General features: G+C 41.3%; 1 pseudogene; it reads right to left on the bottom strand.

Moving 5' to 3' along the window:
- Positions 1-1190: 1190 nt before the first annotated feature.
- LOC101153448 (large ribosomal subunit protein uL6-like) lies at positions 1191-8345 on the bottom strand (annotated as a pseudogene).
- Between the last annotated feature and the right edge of the window lie 3982 nt (positions 8346-12327).

The following is a 12327-nucleotide window of genomic DNA, read 5'->3' as shown; positions in this document are numbered from 1 at the left end:
ACTTTATTAAAGTAGCAGTATGCCTGCCATCAAGAGCTCTACATATAATGTCTCTTCTACTGCATAAAAATAGTAATATTAATTTTTACTTCTAGATTCCTACCCACTGGTAGGATGATTGCTAAGAAACATAACTCCATCCTGGGCAAAGCAACATTTAACATACAGTCTGTGAATCTTAAATAGGCTGCATTGTTTCCCTTCATTTTTGTGTGTGCTACATTCTCTAATTACATTCTCAGCTGCTCCAGAAATCATTTATTTGATCATTTATTTACCCAAATTCACTTCAGGAGCAGCAAACAGGTATGTCAGGTGTGGGAAGAGACGTCCAATGTCTTTTACAAAATAATTTCTGAAATCTTCCTGGTACATTGACTGAGCAGAACTGACTCAAGGACTGCTACAATCAGAAAACAACTTTATTCCTGTCCAACACACTGCCCATCCAAGCCCACTGTCTGAGGCTAATTTTTCCTTGACCCCTGGATGAAATCTAAAGCTGATAGCTTATTCACTCCTCTTAGGTAGTAAGTAATATCATAACGACATTACTAATTATTCGATTAATTCTTAGATGATAGGCAAAATCATAAGCACTGTAGGAAGACCCCACAGGAATCCACTCATTCCTAGTTAACAAAAAGCCCTCTGATCACTTACAATCACACAAAAAACAAATCACAAAAACAGAAATGTCCACTTTTACCTAACAGTGAGAATCCGAGCTGCATTTAAGAGAACTTTCTCCTCGCGAGAGATCAGGGCTCTGCAGCAGGAAGACCTGCAGTGGAGAAAATCCTTCTCCATTTCTCTGTCTTCTTCTCCTGCTTCTGCTCTCCCCGACTCACTAGTCTGGCTCTGGCTCCCAGAAGCTTGTAAGGTAAGAGAAGTGAAGGAAAAAGGCCATGGAAGATCTTCCTTGACTGTCATCAATTTCATCTGGGGTTGATTTCCTCAGGCTGGATAGGTACTTTAAGCTGATCCTCCCTAAACTAGGTGAATGGTTAAAGGTGACCACTTTTCTTAGGCCGCATCTTTGGGTTCTTCAGAGATCATGGTAGGAACATCAGACTATAATTCTCTTTTATTTTTCCAATAAAGGTCTTTTACTGCATCATTAAAATATCACAAATAGGTTTTAGGAATCATCTGGCATCTCGTTTCTGTAGGTGGACAACTCTTGGGTCTTATTCATCAGCCTGCTGAACTGTTTGTTTTTCAGAAATACAGATACAATCCAAAAATGTTCTGAAATCCTTGTTTTTAACGGTTGTGGCTTGCCGAATCAAAGCAGCTGAATTTGAAACAAGCTCAATGTTATTTCCTTCAAGGATTAACTCACCTTTCTGGGCTTGAGATACTGAATAAGCAACACCTGGCCTCATCCAAACCCCTTTCTTGTATTTTTCACCCAAGAAATTTTGGATGTCAATAAGAGACCCATTCTCCTGATAACAACGTTGTTGGGAAATTGAGCATACACAGAGCTCGCCTTGTAACGGAAACCCAGTGTAACACCCTTGATCAGGTTCTGTGCGTGACTACAAAGAGTGTGAATGACAGCCAGTTCCTATTTTCCTACCATTTGTCAACCCAGAGCCTCTTCTTTTTCTTTCCAAGAAGACTGAGTTCTACAGTCATATTGTGATTGAAGTCCCTCTGCAGGGTTCCTCTGGAGCTCTTCACAATAACTGTTCATCCCTTTCAGAGTGATGTCAACATTCATTACTGAGAATGGCCTTCATTCTTGCTATAGACATGGCAAAAAACAAAAAATTATACCATGATTCTCTTAACATGAGTAATGCATTTCCCTCTAGCTGTTTTATTTCTTTCTTCAGCCCCAGGGAATTTAGTGGTCCAACCCCTGGTCGGGTTCACGTCACCCCTCTAGGCAGTCCTCTTGGGCTGATTTTATTTTTTTAGACCAGATCTTGATCTGTTACCCAAGCTGGAGGGCAGTGGCATGATCACAGCTCACTGCAGCCTCAACCTCCCAGGCTCAGGCGATCCTCCTGCCTCAGCATCCAGAGTAGCGGGGACCACAGGCACACACTGCCAAACCCAGTTAATTTTTAAATCATTTTGTAGAGATGGGGTGGGGGTTGGGGGGGGGGTCTCCCGATGTTGCCTAAGCTGGTCTCGAACTCCTGGCCTCAAAAGATTCCCCCACCTCGGCCTCCTAAAGTGCTAAGATTACAGGCATGAGCCACTGTTCCAGGCCATTGGGCAGATTTTAAATGTCTCTAGCAGGGCTGCCTCTCACATTGCCCACTTCTGGTCCAAGAAAGAAACTCACACTTACTCTTGCATCTTCCTCTCCCTCTCAGTGGGATGTGTGGCAAATTCCTAAGCTGCAAAGATGCTGTCATTCTCTCCACCCTGCCGCTTCAGGGGAATAGCCGTAGCATCTCATCTTTAGATTCCTGAGACAACAGTCTAGTGGGTCCTCAAACTCTTGGGGCACAAGCTCTCCAAGTGGTCTTCTTGCTGCTCCTTCCACTGGGCTCTATCAAACTGGCCACCACAAGCCAACCCTCCTCCAAGAAATTCTCTCTACTATCCAGCGGCAGCCTTTTCTGTGTTTGAGGTGGGTGTCGGGCTTCTGGTCATCATCATGCCCTTTGTAGACCCGTTAGTTTTCCAGCAACTCACTTTGGAATGGAGGCATACCTACCATCTATTGCCTGGGAGTTGGACTGGGAAAGAGTTCATCTTATTTACCGGTGACGGAAAGATTCATTTATTCCACAGTAAGCACCTGGGCCCTCCCAGCCGTTATCAGTGCAGCTGCCATACCCAACCTCGGTCCCAGAATGCCTTGCTGCACTGCCTGCACCCTGTGGGCTGAATGTTGGGAATTCACTTGGACCAAAGGAAACAAGAAAAAAATCACAGCAAAATTAATTTTCTTTGGGAACAAAGTTCACTTTCTTGGCCTTTCTCAAACAGACTCCAAGAGATACCTGAGTTGCCTTAAGAGGCTCACAAACCCAACATTCACACAAGCCGACCCCTATCTCATCCCTGAAACAGACACATAAATGGGCTCCCCCAGCTGCTCCTCTCTGAGGCCTCCACCACTTGTTTTAATGACTTTTATTTTGAACTACTCTGTACCAATTGAAAGTCACAGCCAATAACTCGGGCCAATCTTGGCCACTGAGTGCCAGCCATTATGGCTTAACTTTTATGGAAAGAAGACCTCTGAGGCCAGGTGAGCTTTAATTACACCTCTTTTGTTAGTTCAGAGTTTCATGTTATGCCAAGAAAGCATTAGCCTCATACCTTGTTTATACTAGAGAGGAATAAGGAGGCAAAATTGCTCCTTTTCCTTTATTTCCAAATCACTCTTTTTTTAATAGGTTAAAGTTAACTTCTTATAAAACCTTCACAATAAAACATCATGCTTAAAAAAAGAGAGTCTCAGGTTCTTGGCACCGAGCATTGCCAGCACTTTACGGTTAGATTTTTCCTCTTAGCTAGCTGTTCCTTTCCTTTCAGCAGGAATGCTTTCTGGTTTTTATAGCTAAATGGGATGAGAGAAGCAAAACAGCAAGAGGTATTCATATAGTCATGTTACATTAAATTTCTCTAACATGGAGTTCCATTAGAGTTTCTTTCTTACTTACAGAATACCATTGTGTATACATTAGGATTTCAGTTCCCCAAAGCAGGCCTGCTTACAAGAAATAGGAGATTAAAGAACTGATGTCTCTATAGAAAAAGAAATAACATGTCAATTGTGTTTATTTGTTGGGTTACATGATTTATGCTTTCTCATGTGAAGATGGAACAGAGAAAAGGAGACACGTGACTTTGTTTAGATAATTCCCAAGGAAAGTTGGAGTCCCTCCTTCATGAAAAGGGTTGCCTTTCATTTAAAATATAAATGGTACTGACGGCTTATGGGGAAGAAAAAGATTTCTTGTGTACGAAATGAATTCAAGATGCATCTAATTTAGTCTCCAGAGGAGGAGGCTATTTAGCATTCTAAGAGAAAAAGAAAAAAAAGTGAAATGAAGGAAGACTCCCATGAAACAGGAAATTTAAGGGCCCTTTCATGAAACTTTATGTTCATATAGATGTGAAAAGGAACAATGCAATTTGAGTTTAAAGTATCCATTTAAAATTCTTTGGTTACCCAGGACACATTTCAGCCTCACCTCACTTCTCTATATCTTAATTAATTCTCATCCTAGGTGGATAATTAAATAAAATAATAATACTCGGCAAAAGCTTTAGAAAACTCTATCATGAAAAAAGAAAGTATGTTAATAAAGTTTCCAAATAGATGTTCTCTTATTTTCCTATTGGAAAAATAGGTGGCAAAGAAGGGCCAATTCTAACTCTACTTATATAATTTGTGATTTCACAAGGCTACAAATTAGTGCATGCAATGAACATTAATGAGTATCAAAAAAACCCTTCTGTGTATTAAAAGACTATGGTCTTGCACTAGATGTTCATTTTTTCTTTAAAATCTTCATCGTTGCTTCGGAGGAATTATATTTTAAAAGAGAAAATCCAGATGTAAATGTATAGCAAGAAAAAGGAAAACCAACTAAAACCAAAACTGTTTATTGACTGTGCTTCAGAAGAGAAAAATCTCAACACACACGCATGCTTTCTCTGTGGATTAATGTGACTGCAATAATCATGCAGTGAAAGTGATGATATAATGATGTACTTTCTAAAAATCTATTAGGGGACAACTTGTCATCTTTAGCACTTGGAAAATGGGAACCACATTCCATCGCCCCTATATAAGCCCTTCTGTGGACAGTCTCCCTGCCCTAACCCACAGGCCTTTAATTCAGCAACAGAATGAGGCTGTTAATTCTTTGGGAACTATATGCCCCTTTTCTTATCGGGAAGTTTAAAGTCCCTGAAACTTGTCGTACATTCATCTTACAAGCAAGAGCTTTGTTTACAACATATAATGATAAAAGAATCTTAGTTTAATGCCAAGAACCAGATTATTGCCTCAAAAAATTACCTCCCAAAGGAGAAAGATTCTTATTAAAAGGGGAGGATTTCAGAGTCACTTTAGAACGGTACCTCTGGGTGTTATTTTTCAGGTATCATAAAGCATTTGAATTCAGCTGCTTTTTGATCCAAGTAAAACACTTCTAAAGATAAGTGAGGTTTGTTTCCTGAGTTAAGGACATCTTTAAGTGACAGATGCAAGACAATAAAAGGCCTTTTTCAGGCTCATATAAACTGAAACAACGAGAAACAAATTTCAAGACTGCTGAGAGATTGAGAAACCTCACAGGACACCTCGCATTTAACACATTCTCAATGGACTTCAGACTTCCTGGCTGTTCCTGAACTATTTCCTGTGAAGTAAGACATCATATATCAGTGTCAAAATGCACTTCAGCTGATACTTTCCACAGCTCTCAGACAAGTCCTCAACAATCCGGCATACATGAGAACCAGCCTGTGAAAGAGGAGGCAATTTTACCATGTGAATGATCTCACCATTGCTCAGCTGTGCATATGCATTCATTCATTTGTTCACTCAAGAAACATGTGAAGTTTCCTGTCCTCTAGTAATGGTTCCCAATCCCAGCTAACCATCAGAATCACCTGGGCCCTCCCACCAGCTGTTGGTTTGGTGGGTATGGAGTGGGGCCTGTGCATCTTTTTTTTTTTTTTTGAGATGGAGTCTTGCTGTGTTGCCCAGGCTAGAGTGCAGTGACACAATCTCAGCTCACTGCAACCTCCGCCTCGCAGGTTCAAGCGATTCTCCTGTCTCAGCCTCCCGAGTAGCTGGGATTACAGGCATGCGCCATCATGCTCAGCTAATTTTTGTATTTTTAGTAGAGACGGGGTTTCACCATGTTAGTCAGGCTGGTGTCAAACTCCTGACTTCATGATCTGCCCACCCCAGCCTCCCAAAGTGCTGGAATTACAGGCGTGAGCCACCGCGCCGGGCTGGGGCCTGTGCATTTTAGTTTTTAAATGGTCCACAGCCAGATTTGGAACCACTCCTTTTGTATTTCATGATCTCATTGATGAGAGGTTTACGGGCAGCGGGAAACCATCTTTATTCTCTAAATTCTTGAGCTACCTCTTCATCTTGACATCCTATTCTGCTCCTCTCTTGTTACTGAGTTCCCAAGGCTTCTCAGGCCAGGGCCAGTGGTGGAAAGATTGGTGATGGACAGAGGAAAGAGAAAGAAGGAGAATAAGGTTTAAAAATGAAAATGTGCTTCTATTCCAGCTGCCAGGAATGGTGAAATTCCTTATGCCAGACTAACCCTCCTGCCAGTAACAATTATAAGCTCTGGACAAAATATAAAAACCAGTTGTTTGAAAGCACTGGAGAATGACCAAAAGCAAGCAGAAACTGAGAATATTTACGCTTTGAAAGGAGGAACACAGCTGGCGAGATCCACATTTATCCAGGGCACTTCCCATTGCCTGTGTGCATGGAGGACACACTCATGCAGCAGTGACAGTGTTGCTGGGCTTGGAGGTCAGAACAAGTATCCAGAGCTCCCAGAAAGGCTAAAAATTGAGCAGGAAAATCGCATAAAGAAGAGAGCTACAGATGGGGGGATCCCCAATATCTGCATACAGACTCTCTCAAATTCTTAGCTAATAGGTGAACTGCACATGTGCTGGGTGAAAATCCAAGGAACCCAGTGGAAAGCAACACCTGGAAGCCTGAAAGAGATGTCAACAGTTGCCTGATACTGGAAGGACAGAGTTTAGGATTCATGTCCTTCCAATCTAGAAGGGCTTGGTAAACAACTTGAATATTCCACTGAAACCTCAGGACTATAGCTTAAGAATAAGGACCGCATCCAAAGGCTAAGAACTGTGCTTATTTATGCTGACCTACTAAGATTCAGATTGATCCTTATAAATTCCTGTCTAAATTACCTAAGACTTACTCAAACCTGAAGAGATATCAGGGGCCAACCCATTCTATTGTTGTTGTTGTTGCTGTTAAGAACAAGGACTACTTCTACTTGTACCAGTCCTTGCAATGCTCAGATTTCTGATTAATAAACCTAACGGGAAAGACTATAGATTTGTTTAAAACCTCAGAGCAATCAATAGAATTATGATTCTTAGATTCCCAGTGTTTCCTACCCAAATACTATCTTATCTTCCATTCCCTCCATGAGTCAATGTTTTATGGCAGTGTGTAAACATGCAGCTTTATTTTAGTAGCCAGTAGTTAGAGATTCAGTGCTTGCTTGTTTCATATGCAAAAATCATCAGACTTGAGGACTTGTGAAATCACCTTCATATTTTTCTCAATGTCTAAGTAAATGATCTTAAGGATCTAAGTATTCCATGAAGATCCACCCTTATACAACAATTTATTGCTGTGTTCTCCTGCTATAAGACTTCAATTATTTCTTAATGAAATTGGCAGAAAAGGGACATAAAATGTCAACTGAAAAGTTACAACTCTACCTGAAAATTTCTAACTACATCATTTCAAAAGATCTACAAAATTTGAAATGACGTGATTTTGGGTATGATCAGTCTGTAGGCAGATACTCTCTGTTATCCTCCAGAATGAAAACTATTTCATTTTATCTAAGCTCCCAAAATCAAAGGCAATTAAGATTTTCAGGGCCTGGTGCCGTGGCTTGCCACTGTAATCTCAGCACTTTGAGACGCCAAGGCGGGCGGGTCACTTGAGGCCAGGAATTTGAGACCAGCCTGGTCAACATGGTGAAACCCTGTCTCTACTAAAAATACAAAAAATTAGCTGGGCATCGTGGCACGCACCTGTAGTCCCAGCTCCTCAGGCGGCTGAGGTGGGAGAATTGCTTGAACCCGACAGGTGGAGGTTTTAGTGAGCCAAGATCACACCACTGCACTTCAGCCTGGGCAACAGAGCAAACCCTGTCTCAAAAAAAAAAAAGATTTCTCAGGATTGCCCTTACAAGAGCTTTCTAAGACATGATTACAGACTCCCTCACATGGGATGAAAAGGCAGAAAAAGTCTACCTCTCTCTGAAGGTCTCCCCCAGCAACTCTACACTTTGTATATCCCTAACTATGCCAAACAGAGGAAAGACAAAGCTGCCTAATAGGAGCATTAATTCGGCTGAGAGAAGCTTCACACCAGTAGTGTATTGGCTCTCTGAACAAATCTCTCAGTCTGGTGGCTACAATGTACTCTCCCTGCCTAGCATTAATTGGGCTGAGAGAAGCTTCACACCAGTAGTGTATTGGCTCTCTGAAATCTCTCGGTCTGGTGGCTACAATGTACTCTCCCTGCCTACACCAGCGGGGTGCAGCAGCTCAGTGGTCAGAGCTCCGGCAGCAGGCTGACTAGCGCTTACTGCTGCACCAGCTTTTTGCATTCCACATACTGTGCAGTCCCTGTCACTTCTAGGCAGCACTCAGCGTTTCTCTGTCAGCTGCCTCACTGATGATGAAATCCTTCCACTGTCCACCTCACAACTGCACGTCATTAAGATTTTAATCCCACCATTGACTCCCTCTTCTATATAAGGAGGAATCCATGACCGTGGTACCTGGGGGATTAAGAATGCCCAGCTCCTACTAAACACATGCCTACCCTATTACCCAGAAATGCATCCAAGACAAATCAGTCCATCTGTCTACTAAAATAAATGCACAGCAATATTTATAGCAGCTTTATTCATAACAGAAAGTGGTAACACCCCAAATGTCCATCAACAGTAGAATTAATTAATGAATTGTGGTATAGTCACACAATGGAATGCCACACAGCCATAAAAAACAATGAACTGGCTGAGTGTGGTGGCTCATGCCTGTAATCCCAGCACTTTGGGAGGCCAAGGCGGGCGGATCACCTGAGGTCAGGAGTTTGAGACCAGCCTGATCAACATGGAGAAACCCCGTCTCTACTAAAAATACAAAATTAGCCGGGCGTGGTGGCACATGCCTGTAATCCCAGCTACTAGGGAGGCTGAGGCAGGAGAATCGCCTGAACCCAGGAGGTGGAGGTTGTGGTGAGCCGAGATCGAGCCATTGCACTCCAGCCTGGACAACAAGAGCCAAACTCCGTCTCAAAAACAAACAAACAAACAAACAAAAACTACAAAAATATATATGAATATCACAGATATTATACTTACAAAAGAAACTAGAAAAAAGAGTACATACTCTGTAATTCTACCTACATGAAATTCAAAAATAAACAAAAGTAACTGATGGTGATAGAAGTCAGAATGGTGGTTACTTCTGGGGGAAGAGGGGTGTGTATTGACTAGGAAAGGGGCACAAGGGAACCTTCTGGGTTGCTAGGAAGTGTTCTAGTTCTACTTGGGAGCTATTACACAGGTATGTATAGACAAAAGTAGAAATTCATTGAGCTCTCCACTAGATTAGTACTTTACTATATAAATTTTATTTTCAGTAGAAAGTAAAAACTAAACACACAAGAATGCCCAGATCAAATCTTAGTCAACTCTGACTTAATACTATTTGTAGATGACTTACCTTAAAATAACAAAGGCATTTTCTGTACAGAATACTCTGTTGATACCTAACATGCAGCTATCAAAGCTGCTCCATGGGCTAATATTCAGTCTGCCCAAATGGATGAATGAATGCCTCTGACTTGGTCTTGCACTTTGGCAAAGAAGAAATTGTAAACACTAAACAGACAGTAGATACGCATTTGGAATTGCTCATAACTGTGGGATGCTAAAGAAACAAAGTGGATATTTTTACTTTTTAAGTTACTCTGATTGAAAATGGTAAAGACACTAAAACTACTAAAAATGGTAAAGACATTGAAAATTCATCATAAGCTATTCAATATGAAAAATATGTGTCAGTTAAGTTAGAAATTCACAAACTACTACACTGAAAACCAATGACAATGCCTTTGCTAGCTCAAATGCTAAACAAGTAGCTTTTATTACCCCAACTACAAAGAGTTCCATCAAATTGACATCTATCCCCACTTGGAAGGAAAATTGGCTCAATTTAGACAAGCTATAATTGGCTCATAACAATCAATCCAGCCTTCTGAGAAACAATATTGGCAGTTACAGAGACATTTTCTTCATAAAGCTGGGTGCTGGCACTCTCTGACAGGGGCCTGGGAGTGCCATGATCCATCAAATGGATGCTAACTTGACCCATGATTTTTTGCATCATGAAAGAATCAAATTAAGCTCCATGGTAAATAAATAATGAAAAAAATCAAAATTCGATCAGGAAGTGGTAGAATAATGTCTCATCTATAACTAACATAACCCAGTTATAACCGAAAAGGTAAGACAAAATAAACTCCTCAAAGCCCTTTCAGAATTTACAAATGGGTTTTATGCAACTATCCAGGTCATTAAGTTATAAATATATATTAGTAGTAGTCTGTTATCAGGATGGATAGAACCTGTTCCTTGATGAAAAGCTACAGATGGGCCAGGTGCGGTGGCTCACGCCTGTAATCCCAGCACTTTGGGAGGCTGAGGCAGGTAGAGCACTTCAGGTCAGGAGTTCGAGACCAGCCTGACCAACATGGTGAAACGCTGTCTCTACTGAAAATACAAAAATTAGCCAGGCGTGGTGGTGGGCGCCTGTAATCCCAGTTACTTGGGAGGCTGAGGCAGGAGAATTGCTTGAGACTGGGAGGCGGAGGTTGAAGTGAGCTGAGATTGTGCCACTGCACTCCAGCCTGGGCGACAGAGCAAGACTCTGTCTCAAAAAAAAAAAAAAAAGGAAAGAAAGAAAAAGAAATCTACAGATGTTTCAGAAAGAAAACATTGCTAGACTTTGTGTTCCCAATACAGGGAATTCCTACTTCTATTCAGTGACTGTGGAACTCATTTCACCATAACAGTCCTGTAGGATTCTGCAGAATTTCTCTCCTAACACAAAAACTACTCTCCATTCAGGAAAGGTAAAAAAAGAACAAATGGAGGCGCTGAAACAAAAGCTGTCCCAATCAGGGGCTGGCACACTACAGCCCATGGGCCAAATCTGGCCTGAAGTCTTTTCATACGGTCCATGAGCTAAAAAATTTTTCTTACATATTTTAAAAGTTTATAGAAAAAACAAAGACGGATATGGACTATGTGACAGAGACCACATGAGGCCTTCAAAGCCAAGAATATTTACTATCTGGCCTTTTACTGAGAAAATGTGCTGACTCCAGGTCTAAAGTATCAAAAATCCCTAATCTGCCTTAGCCTAATGTTTTGCCACCAGTGTTAATGGCCACAAGACTACCTCCTCAGAGCTCATACAGATTTTCTCTCTAGGACATCATTTATAGCATGCCCTATGTGGTTAGGAATAACTCTACCAAGAACTATTTTTTGTCACATGCAGATTTAGCTAAATACTGTCAGAAGCTCATTAGCATATGGTTTTGTGCCCAGTAGGTACAAGCCGCCTTTCCAAAGGAGGCATCACTCAAACCTTTATATGAATTCTAGTTCAGCTACCAGTTCCACTAGAAGAGAAATCAATGTTTTTTAAGTTGCAAAAGTGGCCACAAATTCTTCCCATTCCATATGCATGTTCCCTAGTATGCGACTATACAAATCTGCCCACCAAGAAATAGAGTTTAATTATCTATTCTTTGAGTCTGGGCTTGGACATATGACTTAGTTTGGGCAACAAGGCATTAGCAATATGACACAAGCAGAGGCTTGAACGCTGCTTGCATACTGAAGCTCGCCCTCTCTTACTGCTCATAGGCACTCTCAGATCAACATCACATAAATGGACTTGGGCTAGCCTCTTGGATAATGAGAGACACATGACCCAGTTACCTCCATTTCCCTGCCAACAGCCAGCAACCACCAGATATGTGAGGCCATCAACTATCAATTGAGTGTAAATTCATGTGTGAGGGTCAGACAACATCATGTGGAGCAAAGCAAAGTTGTCCTAGTTGAGCCCAGCCCAAATTGCTCATCCCCAAAATCATGAGTAAATAAATGATTGTTTTAAGCTACTTAGTTTGGGGTGGTTTGTTCTACAGAAAATGCTAATTGACACAGACACAAAAATGCATTAGAACATTATTGGAAGGAGCCACTTCAGGTCCTCTTGACGACAGCTACAATTGACCCACAGTTACATGTGTCATAATGAAAATGAACTTTCAACTAAAACCAATGGACTTCTACTCCCATGAGTGACTGCAAGTTGAGGCTAACCAACAAGTCTCCAGAAGCTGGTTTCAAGGCACAAACAGCTTACCTGAGATCTTCAGGTCAAGCAGACAGCTTTGTAAGTGCAAATTCCACCCAAGACAATGAAAAAAAAAAAAAAAAACAGATATTTTTGTTATGCCCAATCAAATGAACTGACTCCCGTGTAAAATTGCTGTGTAAC

The sequence above is a fragment of the Gorilla gorilla genome, chromosome 15 (assembly GCF_029281585.2).
Source record: "Gorilla gorilla gorilla isolate KB3781 chromosome 15, NHGRI_mGorGor1-v2.1_pri, whole genome shotgun sequence".
Classification (NCBI taxonomy): Eukaryota; Metazoa; Chordata; class Mammalia; order Primates; family Hominidae; genus Gorilla; species Gorilla gorilla.
Note: the sequence above shows the minus strand (reverse complement) of the source record. Positions and strands in the feature narration are given on the sequence as shown.